The 12,103-nt window shown below is 46.4% G+C and overlaps 15 non-coding genes across 15 annotated transcripts; 8 read left to right on the forward strand and 7 right to left on the reverse strand.

Annotated features, from left to right (window-relative positions):
• The first annotated feature begins 761 nt into the window (after positions 1–761).
• TRNAT-AGU (transfer RNA threonine (anticodon AGU)) lies at positions 762–835 on the forward strand. The gene has a single exon. It is a non-coding gene; the product is annotated as a tRNA-Thr (tRNA).
• Positions 836–1,994: 1,159 nt separating this feature from the next.
• On the forward strand, positions 1,995–2,068 carry TRNAT-AGU (transfer RNA threonine (anticodon AGU)). Its single transcript has one exon. It is a non-coding gene; the product is annotated as a tRNA-Thr (tRNA).
• Positions 2,069–3,694: 1,626 nt separating this feature from the next.
• On the reverse strand, positions 3,695–3,776 carry TRNAS-GCU (transfer RNA serine (anticodon GCU)). The gene has a single exon. It is a non-coding gene; the product is annotated as a tRNA-Ser (tRNA).
• A 684-nt stretch (positions 3,777–4,460) lies between these two features.
• On the forward strand, positions 4,461–4,534 carry TRNAT-AGU (transfer RNA threonine (anticodon AGU)). Its single transcript has one exon. It is a non-coding gene; the product is annotated as a tRNA-Thr (tRNA).
• A 394-nt stretch (positions 4,535–4,928) lies between these two features.
• TRNAS-GCU (transfer RNA serine (anticodon GCU)) lies at positions 4,929–5,010 on the reverse strand. Its single transcript has one exon. It is a non-coding gene; the product is annotated as a tRNA-Ser (tRNA).
• Positions 5,011–6,161: 1,151 nt separating this feature from the next.
• Positions 6,162–6,243, reverse strand: TRNAS-GCU (transfer RNA serine (anticodon GCU)). Its single transcript has one exon. It is a non-coding gene; the product is annotated as a tRNA-Ser (tRNA).
• A 684-nt stretch (positions 6,244–6,927) lies between these two features.
• Positions 6,928–7,001, forward strand: TRNAT-AGU (transfer RNA threonine (anticodon AGU)). Its single transcript has one exon. It is a non-coding gene; the product is annotated as a tRNA-Thr (tRNA).
• Positions 7,002–7,394: 393 nt separating this feature from the next.
• Positions 7,395–7,476, reverse strand: TRNAS-GCU (transfer RNA serine (anticodon GCU)). Its single transcript has one exon. It is a non-coding gene; the product is annotated as a tRNA-Ser (tRNA).
• A 684-nt stretch (positions 7,477–8,160) lies between these two features.
• TRNAT-AGU (transfer RNA threonine (anticodon AGU)) lies at positions 8,161–8,234 on the forward strand. The gene has a single exon. It is a non-coding gene; the product is annotated as a tRNA-Thr (tRNA).
• A 393-nt stretch (positions 8,235–8,627) lies between these two features.
• On the reverse strand, positions 8,628–8,709 carry TRNAS-GCU (transfer RNA serine (anticodon GCU)). Its single transcript has one exon. It is a non-coding gene; the product is annotated as a tRNA-Ser (tRNA).
• A 684-nt stretch (positions 8,710–9,393) lies between these two features.
• TRNAT-AGU (transfer RNA threonine (anticodon AGU)) lies at positions 9,394–9,467 on the forward strand. Its single transcript has one exon. It is a non-coding gene; the product is annotated as a tRNA-Thr (tRNA).
• Positions 9,468–9,860: 393 nt separating this feature from the next.
• On the reverse strand, positions 9,861–9,942 carry TRNAS-GCU (transfer RNA serine (anticodon GCU)). Its single transcript has one exon. It is a non-coding gene; the product is annotated as a tRNA-Ser (tRNA).
• A 684-nt stretch (positions 9,943–10,626) lies between these two features.
• On the forward strand, positions 10,627–10,700 carry TRNAT-AGU (transfer RNA threonine (anticodon AGU)). The gene has a single exon. It is a non-coding gene; the product is annotated as a tRNA-Thr (tRNA).
• A 393-nt stretch (positions 10,701–11,093) lies between these two features.
• On the reverse strand, positions 11,094–11,175 carry TRNAS-GCU (transfer RNA serine (anticodon GCU)). Its single transcript has one exon. It is a non-coding gene; the product is annotated as a tRNA-Ser (tRNA).
• A 684-nt stretch (positions 11,176–11,859) lies between these two features.
• TRNAT-AGU (transfer RNA threonine (anticodon AGU)) lies at positions 11,860–11,933 on the forward strand. Its single transcript has one exon. It is a non-coding gene; the product is annotated as a tRNA-Thr (tRNA).
• Positions 11,934–12,103: the final 170 nt, after the last annotated feature.

A 12,103-nucleotide genomic window follows, 5' to 3' on the forward strand; every position in this document is an offset into this window, starting at 1 on the left:
AGGATGGGATTCGAACCCATGCACGCAGAGCACAATGGATTAGCAGTCCATCGCCTTAACCACTCGGCCACCTCGTCCTGGTGAGCGCCGTTGTTCCCTTTGACAAACTCCCAAACAAAGTGTGCCTAGTCGGTGCCTGCAGAGTTTTGCTGATCTGTCAGGGGCTGAGTGGGTCATACCTCGCCTCCTACAGTAAGTAATGCCTCAAGAAGATGCATGGAAAACCCTTGAAAGGTGGACCTATGCTAAGGGATGCCAAACCATTTCCAGACATCCCTGGCATGTCTTCCATCCATCTATTCTGCCTTATGCATGGAAAGCAGAGCAGGTAACAATTCTTGCTCTGCTAAGAAGCGGCTCAATCACCTATGGAACCGCAAACCTCTAGCTCTCCACGAAGTTCCAGCTGCTATTGTCGTCTGCAAATTTGTCGGTGTGGATGCCTTTTTCAAAAAGTTTTTGCTTTTCTAATTGTCATGACTGAAAGCTTCATCCTTTTACAAGTTGCTGCCAAGTATGGAACAGAACTCCAGTACCGTGTGGGCCCTTAAAGAAAGCAGTGGAAAACGACTGCGGATAAAGGGACACACCTCAGTTGTCTACCTAGTATCTGCTCACCTTCCTTTTTCCAGCCCTGAAAAGAAAAACCATGAAGGTTTGAGCCACCCCATCAGGTCATGAAAGGTTGCAGGAATTGGAAACATCCGATAGCAGTGGCGTTTTTTTTAAGCTGCACAGCTGTGCCAGCTTTGCCATCACAAGGCGCTGTGGCTTAGTTGGTTAAAGCGCCTGTCTAGTAAACAGGAGATCCTGAGTTCGAATCTCAGCAGTGCCTTTCTTTCTTCTCTTTTGAGCTTCTGAAGCAAACCAAAAAAAAGTTATTCGCTCACGTCTGACATCTTACTTGTCTTTCACACAGTCCAAAGGTAGACCAGTCAGGGGATCTAGAATCAGTACCAGCTAAAGGCTGCAAAGGACAAAGAGGCCTTCATCTTCATGAGAAGGCCGAGGATGCCATCAAGCATGAAAAATAAAAAGAGTGGACTTAACCCGTTGATATGCCACGTAACTTGTATGCCACACAACAAATATGCGTCTTTCCTAGCTTTAATAAGAGCCGTCTTGAGAGGTCACAGTTAAAGTCCACCATGGAGGGGACAATCACTGCTTGTCCAGTAAAAAGAGGATTAGCAAACAAAGATTTCAGCTTGGACGAAGCAGAAGAAATCGACGAGGATGGGATTCGAACCCATGCACGCAGAGCACAATGGATTAGCAGTCCATCGCCTTAACCACTCGGCCACCTCGTCCTGGTGAGCGCCGTGGTTCCCTTTGACAAACTACCAAACAAAGTGTGCCTAGTCGGTGCCTGCAGAGTTTTGCTGATTGGTCATGGGCTGAGTGGGTCATACCTCGCCTCCTACAGTAAGTAATGCCTCAAGAAGATGCATGGAAAACCCTTGAAAGGTGGACCTATGCTAAGGGATGCCAAACCATTTCCAGACATCCCTGGCATGTCTTCCATCCATCTATTCTGCCTTATGCATGGAAAGCAGAGCAGGTAACAATTCTTGCTCTGCTAAGAAGCGGCTCAATCACCTATGGAACCGCAAACCTCTAGCTCTCCACGAAGTTCCAGCTGCTATTGTCGTCTGCAAATTTGTCGGTGTGGATGCCTTTTTCAAAAAGTTTTTGCTTTTCTAATTGTCATGACTGAAAGCTTCATCCTTTTACAAGTTGCTGCCAAGTATGGAACAGAACTCCAGTACCGTGTGGGCCCTTAAAGAAAGCAGTGGAAAACGACTGCGGATAAAGGGACACACCTCAGTTGTCTACCTAGTATCTGCTCACCTTCCTTTTTCCAGCCCTGAAAAGAAAAACCATGAAGGTTTGAGCCACCCCATCAGGTCATGAAAGGTTGCAGGAATTGGAAACATCCGATAGCAGTGGCGTTTTTTTTAAGCTGCACAGCTGTGCCAGCTTTGCCATCACAAGGCGCTGTGGCTTAGTTGGTTAAAGCGCCTGTCTAGTAAACAGGAGATCCTGAGTTCGAATCTCAGCAGTGCCTTTCTTTCTTCTCTTTTGAGCTTCTGAAGCAAACCAAAAAAAAGTTATTCGCTCACGTCTGACATCTTACTTGTCTTTCACACAGTCCAAAGGTAGACCAGTCAGGGGATCTAGAATCAGTACCAGCTAAAGGCTGCAAAGGACAAAGAGGCCTTCATCTTCATGAGAAGGCCGAGGATGCCATCAAGCATGAAAAATAAAAAGAGTGGACTTAACCCGTTGATATGCCACGTAACTTGTATGCCACACAACAAATATGCGTCTTTCCTAGCTTTAATAAGAGCCGTCTTGAGAGGTCACAGTTAAAGTCCACCATGGAGGGGACAATCACTGCTTGTCCAGTAAAAAGAGGATTAGCAAACAAAGATTTCAGCTTGGACGAAGCAGAAGAAATTGACGAGGATGGGATTCGAACCCATGCACGCAGAGCACAATGGATTAGCAGTCCATCGCCTTAACCACTCGGCCACCTCGTCCTGGTGAGCGCCGTGGTTCCCTTTGACAAACTCCCAAACAAAGTGTGCCTAGTCGGTGCCTGCAGAGTTTTGCTGATTGGTCATGGGCTGAGTGGGTCATACCTCGCCTCCTACAGTAAGTAATGCCTCAAGAAGATGCATGGAAAACCCTTGAAAGGTGGACCTATGCTAAGGGATGCCAAACCATTTCCAGACATCCCTGGCATGTCTTCCATCCATCTATTCTGCCTTATGCATGGAAAGCAGAGCAGGTAACAATTCTTGCTCTGCTAAGAAGCGGCTCAATCACCTATGGAACCGCAAACCTGTAGCTCTCCACGAAGTTCCAGCTGCTATTGTCGTCTGCAAATTTGTCGGTGTGGATGCCTTTTTCAAAAAGTTTTTGCTTTTCTAATTGTCATGACTGAAAGCTTCATCCTTTTACAAGTTGCTGCCAAGTATGGAACAGAACTCCAGTACCGTGTGGGCCCTTAAAGAAAGCAGTGGAAAACGACTGCGGATAAAGGGACACACCTCAGTTGTCTACCTAGTATCTGCTCACCTTCCTTTTTCCAGCCCTGAAAAGAAAAACCATGAAGGTTTGAGCCACCATATCAGGTCATGAAAGGTTGCAGGAATTGGAAACATCCGATAGCAGTGGCGTTTTTTTTAAGCTGCACAGCTGTGCCAGCTTTGCCATCACAAGGTGCTGTGGCTTAGTTGGTTAAAGCGCCTGTCTAGTAAACAGGAGATCCTGAGTTCGAATCTCAGCAGTGCCTTTCTTTCTTCTCTTTTGAGCTTCTGAAGCAAACCAAAAAAAAGTTATTCGCTCACGTCTGACATCTTACTTGTCTTTCACACAGTCCAAAGGTAGACCAGTCAGGGGATCTAGAATCAGTACCAGCTAAAGGCTGCAAAGGACAAAGAGGCCTTCATCTTCATGAGAAGGCCGAGGATGCCATCAAGCATGAAAAATAAAAAGAGTGGACTTAACAAGTTGATATGCCACGTAACTTGTATGCCACACAACAAATATGCGTCTTTCCTAGCTTTAATAAGAGCCGTCTTGAGAGGTCACAGTTAAAGTCCACCATGGAGGGGACAATCACTGCTTGTCCAGTAAAAAGAGGATTAGCAAACAAAGATTTCAGCTAGGACAAAGCAGAGGAAATCGACGAGGATGGGATTCGAACCCATGCATGCAGAGCACAATGGATTAGCAGTCCATCGCCTTAACCACTCGGCCACCTCGTCCCGGTGAGCGCCGTGGTTCCCTTTGACAAACTCCCAAACAAAGTGTGCCTAGTTGGTGCCTGCAGAGTTTTGCTGATCGGTCATGGGCTGAGTGGGTCATACCTCGCCTCCTACAGTAAGTAATGCCTCAAGAAGATGCATGGAAAACCCTTGAAAGGTGGACCTATGCTAAGGGATGCCAAACCATTTCCAGACATCCCTGGCATGTCTTCCATCCATCTATTCTGCCTTATGCATGGAAAGCAGAGCAGGTAACAATTCTTGCTCTGCTAAGAAGCGGCTCAATCACCTATGGAACCGCAAACCTCTAGCTCTCCACGAAGTTCCAGCTGCTATTGTCGTCTGCAAATTTGTCGGTGTGGATGCCTTTTTCAAAAAGTTTTTGCTTTTCTAATTGTCATGACTGAAAGCTTCATCCTTTTACAAGTTGCTGCCAAGTATGGAACAGAACTCCAGTACCGTGTGGGCCCTTAAAGAAAGCAGTGGAAAACGACTGCGGATAAAGGGACACACCTCAGTTGTCTACCTAGTATCTGCTCACCTTCCTTTTTCCAGCCCTGAAAAGAAAAACCATGAAGGTTTGAGCCACCCCATCAGGTCATGAAAGGTTGCAGGAATTGGAAACATCCAATAGCAGTGGCGTTTTTTTTAAGCTGCACAGCTGTGCCAGCTTTGCCATCACAAGGCGCTGTGGCTTAGTTGGTTAAAGCGCCTGTCTAGTAAACAGGAGATCCTGAGTTCGAATCTCAGCAGTGCCTTTCTTTCTTCTCTTTTGAGCTTCTGAAGCAAACCAAAAAAAAGTTATTCGCTCACGTCTGACATCTTACTTGTCTTTCACACAGTCCTAAGGTAGACCAGTCAGGGGATCTAGAATCAGTACCAGCTAAAGGCTGCAAAGGACAAAGAGGCCTTCATCTTCATGAGAAGGCCGAGGATGCCATCAAGCATGAAAAATAAAAAGAGTGGACGGGTTAACGTTGATATGCCACGTAACTTGTATGCCACACAACAAATATGCGTCTTTCCTAGCTTTAATAAGAGCCGTCTTGAGAGGTCACAGTTAAAGTCCACCATGGAGGGGACAATCACTGCTTGTCCAGTAAAAAGAGGATTAGCAAACAAAGATTTCAGCTTGGACGAAGCAGAAGAAATCGACGAGGATGGGATTCGAACCCATGCATGCAGAGCACAATGGATTAGCAGTCCATCGCCTTAACCACTCGGCCACCTCGTCCTGGTGAGCGCCGTGGTTCCCTTTGACAAACTCCCAAACAAAGTGTGCCTAGTCGGTGCCTGCAGAGTTTTGCTGATCGGTCATGGGCTGAGTGGGTCATACCTCGCCTCCTACAGTAAGTAATGCCTCAAGAAGATGCATGGAAAACCCTTGAAAGGTGGACCTATGCTAAGGGATGCCAAACCATTTCCAGACATCCCTGGCATGTCTTCCATCCATCTATTCTGCCTTATGCATGGAAAGCAGAGCAGGTAACAATTCTTGCTCTGCTAAGAAGCGGCTCAATCACCTATGGAACCGCAAACCTCTAGCTCTCCACGAAGTTCCAGCTGCTATTGTCGTCTGCAAATTTGTCGGTGTGGATGCCTTTTTCAAAAAGTTTTTGCTTTTCTAATTGTCATGACTGAAAGCTTCATCCTTTTACAAGTTGCTGCCAAGTATGGAACAGAACTCCAGTACCGTGTGGGCCCTTAAAGAAAGCAGTGGAAAACGACTGCGGATAAAGGGACACACCTCAGTTGTCTACCTAGTATCTGCTCACCTTCCTTTTTCCAGCCCTGAAAAGAAAAACCATGAAGGTTTGAGCCACCCCATCAGGTCATGAAAGGTTGCAGGAATTGGAAACATCCAATAGCAGTGGCGTTTTTTTTAAGCTGCACAGCTGTGCCAGCTTTGCCATCACAAGGCGCTGTGGCTTAGTTGGTTAAAGCGCCTGTCTAGTAAACAGGAGATCCTGAGTTTGAATCTCAGCAGCGCCTTTCTTTCTTCTCTTTTGAGCTTCTGAAGCAAACCAAAAAAAAGTTATTCGCTCACGTCTGACATCTTACTTGTCTTTCACACAGTCCTAAGGTAGACCAGTCAGGGGATCTAGAATCAGTACCAGCTAAAGGCTGCAAAGGACAAAGAGGCCTTCATCTTCATGAGAAGGCCGAGGATGCCATCAAGCATGAAAAATAAAAAGAGTGGACTTAACCCGTTGATATGCCACGTAACTTGTATGCCACACAACAAATATGCGTCTTTCCTAGCTTTAATAAGAGCCGTCTTGAGAGGTCACAGTTAAAGTCCACCATGGAGGGGACAATCACTGCTTGTCCAGTAAAAAGAGGATTAGCAAACAAAGATTTCAGCTAGGACGAAGCAGAGGAAATCGACGAGGATGGGATTCGAACCCATGCATGCAGAGCACAATGGATTAGCAGTCCATCGCCTTAACCACTCGGCCACCTCGTCCCGGTGAGCGCCGTGGTTCCCTTTGACACACTCCCAAACAAAGTGTGCCTAGTCGGTGCCTGCAGAGTTTTGCTGATCGGTCATGGGCTGAGTGGGTCATACCTCGCCTCCTACAGTAAGTAATGCCTCAAGAAGATGCATGGAAAACCCTTGAAAGGTGGACCTATGCTAAGGGATGCCAAACCATTTCCAGACATCCCTGGCATGTCTTCCATCCATCTATTCTGCCTTATGCATGGAAAGCAGAGCAGGTAACAATTCTTGCTCTGCTAAGAAGCGGCTCAATCACCTATGGAACCGCAAACCTCTAGCTCTCCACGAAGTTCCAGCTGCTATTGTCGTCTGCAAATTTGTCGGTGTGGATGCCTTTTTCAAAAAGTTTTTGCTTTTCTAATTGTCATGACTGAAAGCTTCATCCTTTTACAAGTTGCTGCCAAGTATGGAACAGAACTCCAATACCGTGTGGGCCCTTAAAGAAAGCAGTGGAAAACGACTGCGGATAAAGGGACACACCTCAGTTGTCTACCTAGTATCTGCTCACCTTCCTTTTTCCAGCCCTGAAAAGAAAAACCATGAAGGTTTGAGCCACCCCATCAGGTCATGAAAGGTTGCAGGAATTGGAAACATCCAATAGCAGTGGCGTTTTTTTTAAGCTGCACAGCTGTGCCAGCTTTGCCATCACAAGGCGCTGTGGCTTAGTTGGTTAAAGCGCCTGTCTAGTAAACAGGAGATCCTGAGTTCGAATCTCAGCAGTGCCTTTCTTTCTTCTCTTTTGAGCTTCTGAAGCAAACCAAAAAAAAGTTATTCGCTCACGTCTGACATCTTACTTGTCTTTCACACAGTCCTAAGGTAGACCAGTCAGGGGATCTAGAATCAGTACCAGCTAAAGGCTGCAAAGGACAAAGAGGCCTTCATCTTCATGAGAAGGCCGAGGATGCCATCAAGCATGAAAAATAAAAAGAGTGGACTTAACCCGTTGATATGCCACGTAACTTGTATGCCACACAACAAATATGCGTCTTTCCTAGCTTTAATAAGAGCCGTCTTGAGAGGTCACAGTTAAAGTCCACCATGGAGGGGACAATCACTGCTTGTCCAGTAAAAAGAGGATTAGCAAACAAAGATTTCAGCTTGGACGAAGCAGAAGAAATCGACGAGGATGGGATTCGAACCCATGCATGCAGAGCACAATGGATTAGCAGTCCATCGCCTTAACCACTCGGCCACCTCGTCCTGGTGAGCGCCGTGGTTCCCTTTGACAAACTCCCAAACAAAGTGTGCCTAGTCGGTGCCTGCAGAGTTTTGCTGATCGGTCATGGGCTGAGTGGGTCATACCTCGCCTCCTACAGTAAGTAATGCCTCAAGAAGATGCATGGAAAACCCTTGAAAGGTGGACCTATGCTAAGGGATGCCAAACCATTTCCAGACATCCCTGGCATGTCTTCCATCCATCTATTCTGCCTTATGCATGGAAAGCAGAGCAGGTAACAATTCTTGCTCTGCTAAGAAGCGGCTCAATCACCTATGGAACCGCAAACCTCTAGCTCTCCACGAAGTTCCAGCTGCTATTGTCGTCTGCAAATTTGTCGGTGTGGATGCCTTTTTCAAAAAGTTTTTGCTTTTCTAATTGTCATGACTGAAAGCTTCATCCTTTTACAAGTTGCTGCCAAGTATGGAACAGAACTCCAGTACCGTGTGGGCCCTTAAAGAAAGCAGTGGAAAACGACTGCGGATAAAGGGACACACCTCAGTTGTCTACCTAGTATCTGCTCACCTTCCTTTTTCCAGCCCTGAAAAGAAAAACCATGAAGGTTTGAGCCACCCCATCAGGTCATGAAAGGTTGCAGGAATTGGAAACATCCGATAGCAGTGGCGTTTTTTTTAAGCTGCACAGCTGTGCCAGCTTTGCCATCACAAGGCGCTGTGGCTTAGTTGGTTAAAGCGCCTGTCTAGTAAACAGGAGATCCTGAGTTCGAATCTCAGCAGTGCCTTTCTTTCTTCTCTTTTGAGCTTCTGAAGCAAACCAAAAAAAAGTTATTCGCTCACGTCTGACATCTTACTTGTCTTTCACACAGTCCTAAGGTAGACCAGTCAGGGGATCTAGAATCAGTACCAGCTAAAGGCTGCAAAGGACAAAGAGGCCTTCATCTTCATGAGAAGGCCGAGGATGCCATCAAGCATGAAAAATAAAAAGAGTGGACTTAACCCGTTGATATGCCACGTAACTTGTATGCCACACAACAAATATGCGTCTTTCCTAGCTTTAATAAGAGCCGTCTTGAGAGGTCACAGTTAAAGTCCACCATGGAGGGGACAATCACTGCTTGTCCAGTAAAAAGAGGATTAGCAAACAAAGATTTCAGCTTGGACGAAGCAGAAGAAATCGACGAGGATGGGATTCGAACCCATGCATGCAGAGCACAATGGATTAGCAGTCCATCGCCTTAACCACTCGGCCACCTCGTCCTGGTGAGCTCCGTGGTTCCCTTTGACAAACTCCCAAACAAAGTGTGCCTAGTCGGTGCCTGCAGAGTTTTGCTGATCGGTCATGGGCTGAGTGGGTCATACCTCGCCTCCTACAGTAAGTAATGCCTCAAGAAGATGCATGGAAAACCCTTGAAAGGTGGACCTATGCTAAGGGATGCCAAACCATTTCCAGACATCCCTGGCATGTCTTCCATCCATCTATTCTGCCTTATGCATGGAAAGCAGAGCAGGTAACAATTCTTGCTCTGCTAAGAAGCGGCTCAATCACCTATGGAACCGCAAACCTCTAGCTCTCCACGAAGTTCCAGCTGCTATTGTCGTCTGCAAATTTGTCGGTGTGGATGCCTTTTTCAAAAAGTTTTTGCTTTTCTAATTGTCATGACTGAAAGCTTCATCCTTTTACAAGTTGCTGCCAAGTATGGAACAGAACTCCAGTACCGTGTGGGCCCTTAAAGAAAGCAGTGGAAAACGACTGCGGATAAAGGGACACACCTCAGTTGTCTACCTAGTATCTGCTCACCTTCCTTTTTCCAGCCCTGAAAAGAAAAACCATGAAGGTTTGAGCCACCCCATCAGGTCATGAAAGGTTGCAGGAATTGGAAACATCCAATAGCAGTGGCGTTTTTTTTAAGCTGCACAGCTGTGCCAGCTTTGCCATCACAAGGCGCTGTGGCTTAGTTGGTTAAAGCGCCTGTCTAGTAAACAGGAGATCCTGAGTTCGAATCTCAGCAGTGCCTTTCTTTCTTCTCTTTTGAGCTTCTGAAGCAAACCAAAAAAAAGTTATTCGCTCACGTCTGACATCTTACTTGTCTTTCACACAGTCCTAAGGTAGACCAGTCAGGGGATCTAGAATCAGTACCAGCTAAAGGCTGCAAAGGACAAAGAGGCCTTCATCTTCATGAGAAGGCCGAGGATGCCATCAAGCATGAAAAATAAAAAGAGTGGACTTAACCCGTTGATATGCCACGTAACTTGTATGCCACACAACAAATATGCGTCTTTCCTAGCTTTAATAAGAGCCGTCTTGAGAGGTCACAGTTAAAGTCCACCATGGAGGGGACAATCACTGCTTGTCCAGTAAAAAGAGGATTAGCAAACAAAGATTTCAGCTAGGACAAAGCAGAGGAAATCGACGAGGATGGGATTCGAACCCATGCATGCAGAGCACAATGGATTAGCAGTCCATCGCCTTAACCACTCGGCCACCTCGTCCCGGTGAGCGCCGTGGTTCCCTTTGACAAACTCCCAAACAAAGTGTGCCTAGTTGGTGCCTGCAGAGTTTTGCTGATCGGTCATGGGCTGAGTGGGTCATACCTCGCCTCCTACAGTAAGTAATGCCTCAAGAAGATGCATGGAAAACCCTTGAAAGGTGGACCTATGCTAAGGGATGCCAAACCATTTCCAGACATCCCTGGCATGTCTTCCATCCATCTATTCTGCCTTATGCATGGAAAGCAGAGCAGGTAACAATTCTTGCTCTGCTAAGAAGCGGCTCAATCACCTATGGAACCGCAAACCTCTAGCTCTCCACGAAGTTCCAGCTGCTATTGTCGTCTGCAAATTTGTCGGTGTGGATGCCTTTTTCAAAAAGTTTTTGCTTTTCTAATTGTCATGACTGAAAGCTTCATCCTTTTACAAGTTGCTGCCAAGTATGGAACAGAACTCCAGTACCGTGTGGGCCCTTAAAGAAAGCAGTGGAAAACGACTGCGGATAAAGGGACACACCTCAGTTGTCTACCTAGTATCTGCTCACCTTCCTTTTTCCAGCCCTGAAAAGAAAAACCATGAAGGTTTGAGCCACCCCATCAGGTCATGAAAGGTTGCAGGAATTGGAAACATCCAATAGCAGTGGCGTTTTTTTTAAGCTGCACAGCTGTGCCAGCTTTGCCATCACAAGGCGCTGTGGCTTAGTTGGTTAAAGCGCCTGTCTAGTAAACAGGAGATCCTGAGTTCGAATCTCAGCAGTGCCTTTCTTTCTTCTCTTTTGAGCTTCTGAAGCAAACCAAAAAAAAGTTATTCGCTCACGTCTGACATCTTACTTGTCTTTCACACAGTCCTAAGGTAGACCAGTCAGGGGATCTAGAATCAGTACCAGCTAAAGGCTGCAAAGGACAAAGAGGCCTTCATCTTCATGAGAAGGCCGAGGATGCCATCAAGCATGAAAAATAAAAAGAGTGGACTTAACCCGTTGATATGCCACGTAACTTGTATGCCACACAACAAATATGCGTCTTTCCTAGCTTTAATAAGAGCCGTCTTGAGAGGTCACAGTTAAAGTCCACCATGGAGGGGACAATCACTGCTTGTCCAGTAAAAAGAGGATTAGCAAACAAAGATTTCAGCTTGGACGAAGCAGAAGAAATCGACGAGGATGGGATTCGAACCCATGCATGCAGAGCACAATGGATTAGCAGTCCATCGCCTTAACCACTCGGCCACCTCGTCCTGGTGAGCGCCGTGGTTCCCTTTGACAAACTCCCAAACAAAGTGTGCCTAGTCGGTGCCTGCAGAGTTTTGCTGATCGGTCATGGGCTGAGTGGGTCATACCTCGCCTCCTACAGTAAGTAATGCCTCAAGAAGATGCATGGAAAACCCTTGAAAGGTGGACCTATGCTAAGGGATGCCAAACCATTTCCAGACATCCCTGGCATGTCTTCCATCCATCTATTCTGCCTTATGCATGGAAAGCAGAGCAGGTAACAATTCTTGCTCTGCTAAGAAGCGGCTCAATCACCTATGGAACCGCAAACCTCTAGCTCTCCACGAAGTTCCAGCTGCTATTGTCGTCTGCAAATTTGTCGGTGTGGATGCCTTTTTCAAAAAGTTTTTGCTTTTCTAATTGTCATGACTGAAAGCTTCATCCTTTTACAAGTTGCTGCCAAGTATGGAACAGAACTCCAGTACCGTGTGGGCCCTTAAAGAAAGCAGTGGAAAACGACTGCGGATAAAGGGACACACCTCAGTTGTCTACCTAGTATCTGCTCACCTTCCTTTTTCCAGCCCTGAAAAGAAAAACCATGAAGGTTTGAGCCACCCCATCAGGTCATGAAAGGTTGCAGGAATTGGAAACATCCAATAGCAGTGGCGTTTTTTTTAAGCTGCACAGCTGTGCCAGCTTTGCCATCACAAGGCGCTGTGGCTTAGTTGGTTAAAGCGCCTGTCTAGTAAACAGGAGATCCTGAGTTCGAATCTCAGCAGTGCCTTTCTTTCTTCTCTTTTGAGCTTCTGAAGCAAACCAAAAAAAAGTTATTCGCTCACGTCTGACATCTTACTTGTCTTTCACACAGTCCTAAGGTAGACCAGTCAGGGGATCTAGAATCAGTACCAGCTAAAGGCTGCAAAGGACAAAGAGGCCTTCATCTTCATGAGAAGG

This window comes from Engystomops pustulosus, chromosome 7, assembly GCF_040894005.1.
Source record: "Engystomops pustulosus chromosome 7, aEngPut4.maternal, whole genome shotgun sequence".
Lineage (NCBI taxonomy): Eukaryota > Metazoa > Chordata > Amphibia > Anura > Leptodactylidae > Engystomops > Engystomops pustulosus.